This window comes from Pteropus medius, unplaced genomic scaffold, assembly GCF_902729225.1.
Source record: "Pteropus medius unplaced genomic scaffold, Ma_sr-lr_union100, whole genome shotgun sequence".
Lineage (NCBI taxonomy): Eukaryota > Metazoa > Chordata > Mammalia > Chiroptera > Pteropodidae > Pteropus > Pteropus medius.
The window spans coordinates 4,460,136-4,468,700 of record NW_024353909.1 but is presented as its reverse complement, the minus strand read 5'-3'; the positions used below and the strand labels follow the sequence as shown (position 1 = coordinate 4,468,700).

At 45.4% G+C, this 8,565-nt stretch overlaps 1 pseudogene; it reads left to right on the top strand.

Moving 5' to 3' along the window:
• Window positions 1-292: 292 nt before the first annotated feature.
• On the top strand, window positions 293-5,577 carry LOC120593966 (dnaJ homolog subfamily C member 7-like; annotated as a pseudogene).
• Window positions 5,578-8,565: the final 2,988 nt, after the last annotated feature.

Genomic DNA, 8,565 nt, shown 5'->3' with positions numbered 1-8,565 from the left:
TCAACACACCAAAAAAAAGGAAAGTAAATTATTATATATTAAAAAGTCTTAAGAATTTAAAACTTACCACAAAGCTACAGAAATCAGGACAATATGGTGCTGGCATAAAGGTAGACATATAGATCAGTGGAATAGAATTGAATGGCCAGAAATAAATCCATATCTGTCCATGCCTCTATAGTCAACTGATTTTTAGTGAGGGCGCCAAGACCATTCAATGGGGGAAAGAATAGTCTTTTCAAAAAATGGTGCTGGGACAGCTGGACATCCACATGCAAAAGAATGAAGTTGGGCTCTTACTTCACACCATATATGAAAATTAACTCCACATGGATCAAAGACCTAAATATAAGAGCTAAAACTATGAAACTCTTAGAATAAAAAAGCGTAAATCTTTGCAACCTTGGGTTGAACAATGGTTTCTTAGATATGATACCAAAAGCACCAGTAACCAAAAAAGAAGAAAAAATAAATAAACTGGACTTCATGAAACTTAAAAACTTTTGTACAGCAAGGGATGCTATCAAAGCGAAAAGACAACCCACAAAATGGAAGAAAATATTTGCAAATCATATATCTGATAAGAGTCTAGAACCCAGCATCCATGAAGAACTCTTATAGCTCAAAAATAACAAGATAAACCAATTTAAAAAATGGGCAAAGGATTTGAATAGCTATTTCTCCAAAGAAGATATGCAAGTGGCTTATAAGCACATGAAAAGATGCACAACATCATTCATCAGCAGGAAAATGGAAATCGAAACTACAATCAGATGCCACTCACACCCACTAGGAGGAGTACGATAAAAGAGACAAGTAATAACAAGTGTTGGTGAGGTTGTGGAGAAATCAGAACATTGCTGATGAGAACATAAAATGGTGTAGATGCTTCAGAAAACAGACTGACAGTTCCTCACGAAATTAAACATAGATTTGCCATATGACCCAGCAACCTCATTCCTAGGCATATACCCAGAGAATCAAAAACTTATGTCCACACGAAGATACCGACAGCAGTATTATTGGTAATAGCTAAAAATGAAAACAACCCAAATATCCATCACCTGATGAATGGATAGAGAAAATGTGGTATATCTACACAATGAAATATTATTTGACAACATAAAGGAATGAGGTGCTGGTCCTGGCAGTTAAGATGGCAGCTGTCGTGGAGTGCAATGTGGTCATGGTGGTGACCGAGTCAGAGCTGCTGGGTGACAAAGAAGTGAAGAGGGAAGCAGAATCTTTCAAGGAACAAGAAAACGCATACTGTGCCAAGAAAGATGACAGTAGGATTTATGACTATTATACAAAAGCCATAGAGATACGTCCTAAAAATGCTAGCAAGTATGGGAATCGAGTGACCACTCTGATGATGCTCAGAGGTTCTGAGAAGCTCTTGAAGATGCACAGTGAGGTTGGATGGCAGTTTCCTCTGGGGACATCATGAGTGGGCTATCTTTAGGGCAGGCCGGTGTCAGCGTGCCCCAGTTTCCAGAGAACCCCAGAACTGGATCACAGAAATGCTCGGTCACGACAGGCGTGCAGGATGCTAATGCAGCCGTAGGATATGAGAAAATAGCAGAAATGGACTTTGCGAAGTAGGATTTTCGGAATGTGGTTTTCTGCATGGACCGTGCTCTAGAATTTGCCCCTGTCACGGCTTCGAAATTCTCAAAGAAGAATATTTACCAATGCTAGGTCATTATCCAGAAGTACAGTCTGTGGCCAGTCACATTTTACAAATGTCTTCTACCAACGTGGATGCTCTGGATGTCTGAGGTCTTTGCTTTTGTTATGAAGATTGTATAGAGAAGGCGGTTCATTTTTTTTTTTTTTTTTTGGTACAGGCTCTCACGATGGCTTCTGACCATGAGAAGACCTGTGTTGCTTGCAGAAATGCCAAAGCACTTAAAGCAAAGAAAGGAGATGGGAATAAAGCATTTAAAGAAGGAAATTACAAGCCAGCTTATGAACTGTACACAGAAGCCCTGGGGATAGACCCCACCAGTATGAAAACAGATGCTAAACTCTACTGCAATCAGGGCACAGTTAATTCCAAGCTTAGGAAACTAGATAATGCAGCAGGAGACTGCATCACCATAGTGACATGTGTAAAAGCCTTCTTGAGAAGAGCTCAGTGTTTTGGGGACAAAGAACAGCCTGAAGAAGCAGTGGAGGACTATGAAAACAAACACATTAGATGGATAAGAACATAAACAGCTCTTAAAAATGCACAGTTGGAACCGAAGAAGAGAAAGAGGGAAGATTACAACGAAATCCTGGGACTGAACATGAAAGCCTCAGAGGCCGAGATCGAGAAAGCTTATCAGAAACAGACTTTGATGCACCATCTGGGTGGGCACAGAGGAGCCAGTGAGAAGTGCAGGAGGAGGAGGAGAAAAAGTTCAAGGAAGTCGGAGAAGCTTTTACCATCCTCTCTGATCCATTGATGAGCCATTACGGCGGACAGGACCTGGATGAGGAGGGCGCAGATATGGGTGATTTTGATGCAGACAACATCTTCAAGGCATTTTTCGGTGGGCCTGGGGGCTTCAGCTTTGAAACGTCTGGCCTAGGGAGTTCTTTTTTCAGTTGGGGTAATGAAAGGAAACCCACCAGAACCCAGAAAATACAGACTTGCTCGATTTAACCTCGAACGGGGTTGCAGTTCACCGCCTCCCGTCATCATGTCTCCATGTATTGAGAGCCGCTTTGTTTTCTTAGTTGGACACTTTGTGTCTGTGAGTGGGGTGAAGGAAAGGGAGTCAGTGCTGAAGACTGGGGAGGGGAGAGGGTCGAGGGGATGGATAGGAAAGCGGCTTGTGAATTTTTGTTATAGCATTTAACTTTATTAAAAAAGAAAAAATATTAAGAGAACACAATGTTTGACCTTTAAAAAAGAAAAGAATGAAGTACCGATAGATGCTTTGTCTTGGTCTGCGTCAGCTGCCGTAACAGAGTACCATAGATTGGGTGGCTTAAACAATAGAAATTCATTTTCTTACAGTTTTGGAGGCTGGAAATCTGAGATGGGGGTGCCACTGTGGGTGGTTTGTAGTGTAGACTCTTCTTTTGGGTTGCAGATGGCTGCCTTCTCGCTGTGTGCTCACATGATCTCCTTGTGTGAGCAAGGAGAGAGGGCAAGCTCTCTGGTGTCTCATAAGGGCACTAATCCCATCATGAGGGCCCCACCCTCATGACCTCATTTAACACTGATTACCTCCCAAAGGTCCCATTTCCAAATGCCAAAACATTGGGAATTAGGGCTTTGACATAGGAATTCGGGGCGGCGGGCACAAACATTCAGTTTATAATGTGCTACAAAATGAATGAGCCCTGAAAACATTACGCTTAATGAAAGACATCAGTCATAAAAGATCACATATCATATGACCGCATTTATATGAAATGTCCAGAATAGGCAAATTTATAGAGATAGGAAGGAGACGAGTGGTTGCCAGGGGCTGGGGAGAGAAGAAATAAACAGCAACTGCTAATGAATACAGTTTATTTTTGGAGTGATGAAAATATTCTGGATTTAGATTGTGGTGATTGTTGCACAACTTTGTGAATATGCTAAAAAAAAAAAACAACCCACTAAATTGCATAATTTAAAATGGTGAATTTTATGGCTCTGAATTATATCTTAATTTTTTTAAAAAAGGAGAACAGACATAAAAGACACACCAATCAAAGGCTCTGCATGCACCCACTTTGTAGGACTCTTGATTCTGTCGACATAAGAAAGGTCCAAATCTGTAGAGAATATTTAATGAGTATTTGAGCCAAACCGATGACAATTTCTAGGAAGCAAAATGTCAGCAGATTGAGGAATTCCTCCAGAGAAGGGCAGCTCTGCCGTTTGTTTTGTACTTTTGAATAAAAGAAGGAGCTATAAGGGGGGTGACATGAAATCCGTTGGTGGGAAATTAAAGGGATGGGAGAAAGCCAAGTGCCAAAATCCCCGGGATTGGATAAAACGGCGAAATGGAGAAACACATAGTTCTTCTACGTTGGTGGCTACGGGATGGTTAATAACGTTCACGGCACACAGAAATGGTGTTGGGGAACAGGATAGCAGTGAGGGGTTCTGCCAGCCTCCTGCTGGAAATTATGCCCTGAGGGGTCCGGAACGAAAGATCACCCTGACATTTCAAAGGTTTGTTATCTTAGATGCAAAAAGACAATAGATGGGCTCATACTTAGTTAAAGATTGACCTTTGTGACTACCCGCCCCAATGAACCGGCTTTTTCGGCTTTTCATTAGGAATTTTTATGCTCAGACGATCCTCTGTGGTTACATTTGGTCTCTGAGTTTGTAAAGCCCACCATGCAGGCTTCCCTTGAGCTTGTCAGGTTTAGTATATTGGCCCCTTTTCATCCCTAATTCAAACAAAGCAACTTAAAAAAGGATATTTTACAAAAAAAAAAAAAAAAAACCTGAAAAACAAACAAACAAAAAAACCGGAAAATTGAACATGGATTCTATATTAGATGACATAAGGAATTATTGATTTGGGAATGTGCAACAACAGCAATCTAATTAAATACTTTTTAAAAAGTCCTCACCTACTGATAAAATGGCACGTCTGACATGCTCCAGGGAAAAGTTGGAGGATGGGCGAAGCAGAAAGGACAGACTCTTGATAATTTCTGAAGCTGAGTAATGGCCATGTGGGGGCCCATTACGCTCTTCTACTTTGTTTGGGTTTAACAATTATTATAATAAAAAGTTTTAAAAAAATAAGTCAAGCATGGCAGAGATACAAAGGTCTTGATTAGTACCGAATTCCATAAGTTCCTCTTGCAACAGAAGATTCTGAGCTGGGCCCTAGTGCCATGCAGCACACCTTTGTCCCCGAAGGCCCCCTGACCTGGAATCCAGCTTCATTCTGAGGAGAGAAGTCACTAAAACTGCCCCCAGAAGAGGCTTTGGGTTAGAATTCATCTGGCTCTTAAAAGAGTATTTGTAGAGATGCACTTCCGTGCTGTATCGATTAGCTTTTGCTATGCAACAGACTATCTCCAAACTTAGCGGTTTAAAGCGAACATTGCTATTTCTCACGATCTTGTGTGGTGGCCGGGATTCCGGGCTGACCTGACTGAGGCCACATGGTGTAGGATGGCCTCGCTCGAATGCCCGGGGCCTGGGCAGCACCTCCTATAGGAGGCTAGCTAGGAATTGTTTACGTGATGCCAAGAGAGGACAAGCCCTCAGGCGCAAGGGCATTCGGTCGGTTCACGGCAAGTCACATGACCATTCCCAGATTTAAGAGGTGGAGAAATAGAGACTCCTTTGCAGATTGGATTAGTACTGAATGGAAGCCAAGGGTGCTAGACAGTCTAACCCAGCCCACCTCTTGGATTGAGATTGACTTCACAGATGTGGCCAAGAGTGGGCCGGGTGCTATTCATGCGTCCCAGGTCTAGAATCCTCTTTCCACGGGTGGAACAGAGGTGGGTGAAATATTACTCAGAAATATAGATCCTGGGCTGACAAAATTAACCAGAATAAATTGCTCCCTTTTTTTTGTCTCCCTTTGTCTGTGGCCTAAACTCAGTCTTACTTTTCTTCCACCTCCCATTGAATAGAACATCTGTGACTCACTCTTTGTGGCTGCTCCTTGTCCCTCCCCATATTCTCAAAAGACAAAGTCCCTTGATTCTCAGGAGGAAGACGGAGTTGGGCGTGTGGCCTTGCGCCAGCTTTCTCCCCCGTGATCCCCTGTCTCCTCATCGGGAGGATGCGAGGGTTCCATGGAATGTCTCTGAGGCCCTTGGGATGCAGCCCTGCTTATAGGGAAGTGCTCGGAATGGTGCAGGTGGGCCAACGCTGTGTCCCCTGGGCTTCAGGTCAGGCCTGGTCACTTTGGGGAGAAGAATGCTCTGTGCGAGTGTAGTAGATGTTTTGCAAAAGTGGCCCCAGTTCTTCCCTTTGGCAATGATGTTTTGCAGTCCCTTCCGTCAAGAAGTGGAGTCTTTCCCTGCCCACCCACCCCCCATCCGCCTTGACATAGAGAAAATGGGGCAAGTGATGGTGTGATGGTTCTGTGCCTTGGCCTTAAGGGGTCGTGACTCATTTGCTCCCTTTCTTGGGATCCTGACTCTGTCATGAGAACGAAGCTAGACTAGCCTGCTGGAGGTGAGTCATCCCATCTGAGGCCAACTCAGACCAGCAGCATCCTGATGACCCACCAGCGGGAGCGAGCCTTGATTTGTGAAAAATAAGAAGTGACTGTTGTTTTTGGCGACAATAGATTGGGGTGGTTTGTTACTCAGCTGACAAAGTGGGCGCCTGGGCTGTGCGTATCCAGAGCGGAAACCCGCATCTCCTCTTCAGGCAGAGGCACAGGCTCCAGGGTTCAACTGCCGGAGTCCAGTTCAGGTTCCTGTCTCCATCCTCGCAGGTGGAATGTCTTGGTTCTCAGGCAGGTGGCTCTGGAAAGGAAGGAGCTGTGAAGGTCCCAGGGGGAGCAGGTCCTTGCTGCCCAACCTGGATAGACATGGCCACACAGTTTCAGCACAAAAATGCCTTTTTTTCTTTTTCTTTTTTTTCACAAGTTTAGATTTATTTTTTTAAATCAGAGTGACACCTCCGCCTGAAATAAAGAACCAAATTGTTCAACAGGACTCTGCTATGAATATCAGCAGGCTTCCATCTTCTCCCTTCTCCCCATTTCCTGCTCTGCAGACACAGGACTTTTAACTTTTTTTTCTTAAAGCAATGTACTTTTTTAATTCAACCAAATGGCACTCATACTGCTGCTGCTTCATTTGCGGCATTATCTGTTGACTTCCCACTATGGAAGATTTAGCTCCTTGTCACCTGCCTCCCCCCTGACATACCTGCACCCTCCCTAACTCCTTGTCCTCCCAGGATCCTTAAGTCATGAGTCTGTTAAATTAATGTTCATTTTTTGCTTGCTACGGTGACTTTGAGAATGCTATTCACACAGGAACTGTGCAGAATAATACTCCAACTTTTACTTTCTTGTGCAACTCTTCCCTGCGTGGGCTTCCTAATGATTGCTCCAAGCCCCGGGGTGGAGTGGGGGTGGGGTGGGAGAAGCATAGTCTCAAATTCTTCACCCTCCCTCATCAGAGTGGGGGTAGGCACGCCCTGGGCTCTCCAGTATGGGGCAAGGCAGGTCCCCCGCAGGCATGGAGGGGCCCTCTGGGGCATCTGTGAGCAGCCAGGGTTCCTCTCTGCTCTTTCCCACTGGCCTCTGGCTCCTGTGTCATCAGGTAGCTTCTACTTTGTGCCCTTTTTGGCTGTCACACGTTCCCACCCACCCCCACCCCCACCCCATTTCGGTGGGGCTCAAGGGATGGGTGTGACCACAGAGAAAGCCCAGGTTCAGGATGAGGTTCGATGGCATGAAAGCGACCGTGGGCCTATTTCTCACTTTCTTAGCTTCTCCATTGGGTCGGGTGGTCCGATGCGTGGTCCAGGGTGGAGCTCAGCACTGCGGCCTGTCTGGGAGATTCTGAGTGGGGAGGTTGCCAGGCGAGTTTTGCAGAGCACGGAGAGGGCGCAGAACCCGATTCTGGTGTGTGCATGTGGTTGGGAGGTCTGGGCTGAGGAACTCTTCAGTCGGTGGGAGAGAGGACAGGACAGGAGACCACTGCCTGGCCCCCTGTGGTCAGCACACAGAGCTCAGATGTTCCGAAGGGCTGCGGAGCATGCCGCCTGCAAGTCACAGACACTTCCATCCTCACCAAAACTTGCATGCAGAAGCCCGTAGTGGCTTCATTCATAATTGTCAAAAATCAGAAACGACCCAGATGCCTTTCAACTGGTAGATGGACAAAGAAACAGTGATTTGGATTTGACGATACAGTGGAATACTACTCAGCCAGGACAAGGAACAAATCACTAATACATGCAGGAGCCTGGCTGAATCCCAAATGCAGCATGCTAAGTAAAAGGAGCCTCACACAAAAGGCTACACGCTGTGATTGTGGTGGTTACATGGCATCTGGAAAAGGCAGAATTGCTGGACCGAACACAGATGAGTCGTTGCCCGGGGCTGGGGGTGGGAGGAGGGTGGCCAGAGGGAATTTTCTGGGTGGATGGAAATGTTTTATATTTTAATTACTGTAGTGGTTATACAACCCTATGAATTTGTCGAAACTCATAGAATTGTACACTAAAAAAGGTACATTTCATTGAATGTAAATTATAAACCAGAAAAAAGCTAACGACAAGTTTCAGTTAGGGTAGTGTCCGAGGTGACAGGGAATTGCCACAGGGTGGGTCAGAGGAAGAGCTGAGATCCAGGGTGACCTCACGCAGGGGGTGAATGGGGGCACCCTGTGTTCTTTGCGTTAAGTCCCTGCCTGCCTCCTGGGACCCTCAGAGGGCAAGGACCAGCACTTCTGGTGTGCTCTGGACAGATGGATGCCACAGTGGAGAAGACCCCCAAATCGTACCTACTTTCCCCTTATGCCATCAGCTTGTGGGCTTTTCCCGGACCGGAAGGGAAACAGAGAACAAGGGCATAGAACAGAACCAAGTCAGAGACTGGATCTCAGAGCTGGCTCTGTTGCTGGCCACCTCAG